We start from the raw sequence: 1,367 nt of genomic DNA, 5'->3' as shown, positions 1-1,367 counted from the left end.
TGGTTTTGTTATAATCCGCAAGGGCAGGCACGTGTCTGTGTTTATACTGGAAGAAGAAATTGACATTTAGCAGTTTGCTTTACTGGCTTCGTCTATTCTGAAGGTCTACTGTGTATATACATAATTTATGCATAACTCCACTTGGCAACATGGACAATAAAGGCAACGACAAAAAAAAAAAGACATTTGTGTTCAATCCATCAATTATTTCATTGTCAGGTTGCTAGGATACCTTAAGTATCAAGAATCAGAGCCATATAAAGAGATATGACTCTGTCAAGAACTATCTAATACTCTATTTCAGACCCTCTTTTGAATGATGTACTGTAGGTGTACTGTCGGTGTACTGTAGATGTACTGTAGGTGTACTGTAGGTGTACTGTAGATGTACTGTAGTATGGCTGCAGTTTACCAGATTAAAAAAAAAGAACGATCCTAAGAAAGATATTCAAACCTCAAGATGAATAGTATAATTTCATAAATTCTATTTTGTCACCAGATAATGAGTTGTTGTCTTTCTTTGAGCCCTGAAACATAAAGGAAAATATGTGAAATGATTACTGCTTACGGCTACCCATTGATGTTGATGATGATGTGTCACTGTAAAATGGAGCAGCCCAATTCACCCCAGACCTCGAGGAATTTGACATTTTACAAGTACGTGAACATGCAACTTAAATATTAATTGTTATTCTGGAGTCATTGATAGGATGTTTTTTAATATTATTCTCTCGATCAGATTTAGTTTGACATTTGAAAAAGCATGATTTTTTTGTATTATTCTGTTGCATTTATTGCCTCTTGTGAGTAGGAACAAGGAAACCCTCTCCCCGCAGCCTGCTACATACACTGAGACCACCAACCCTCTCCCCGTAGCCTGCTACACTGAAGCCACCAACCCTCTCCCCGCAGCCTGCTACATACACTGACACCACCAACCCTCTCCCCGCCCGCAGCCTGACCACCAACCCCTCCCCTACATACACTGAGACCACCAACCCCTCTCCCCGCAGCCTGCTACATACACTGAGACCACCAACCCTCTCCCCGCAGCCTGCTACATACACTGAGACCACCAACCCTCTCCCGCAGCCTGCTACATACACTGAGACCACCAACCCTCTCCCCGCAGCCTGCATACACTGAGACCACCAACCCTCTCCCCGCAGCCTGCATACACTGAGACCACCAACCCTCTCCCCGCAGCCTGCTACATACACTGAGACCACCAACCCTGCTACATACACTGAGACCACCAACCCTCCCCGCAGCCTGCTACATACACTGAGACCACCAACCCTCTCCCCGCAGCCTGCTACATACACTGAGACCACCAACCCTCTCCCCGCAGCCTGCTACATACACTG

At 45.1% G+C, this 1,367-nt stretch overlaps 1 protein-coding gene across 2 annotated transcripts in view; it reads left to right on the top strand.

Moving 5' to 3' along the window:
• The window catches only part of arl15b (ADP-ribosylation factor-like 15b), a 72,056-nt gene extending 71,873 nt beyond the window's left edge, over positions 1–183 (top strand). For both annotated transcript variants that reach the window (XM_035776722.2, XM_035776723.2), the window contains one exon: positions 1–183. This exon is cut by the window's left edge and continues 2,371 nt beyond it. The gene's annotated coding sequence lies outside the window, so the exon portion shown is untranslated.
• Positions 184–1,367: the final 1,184 nt, after the last annotated feature.

The sequence above is a fragment of the Oncorhynchus keta genome, chromosome 9 (genome assembly GCF_023373465.1).
Source record: "Oncorhynchus keta strain PuntledgeMale-10-30-2019 chromosome 9, Oket_V2, whole genome shotgun sequence".
Lineage (NCBI taxonomy): Eukaryota > Metazoa > Chordata > Actinopteri > Salmoniformes > Salmonidae > Oncorhynchus > Oncorhynchus keta.
The sequence above is the reverse complement of the archived record's forward strand: the minus strand, read 5'-3'. Positions and strand labels throughout refer to the sequence as shown.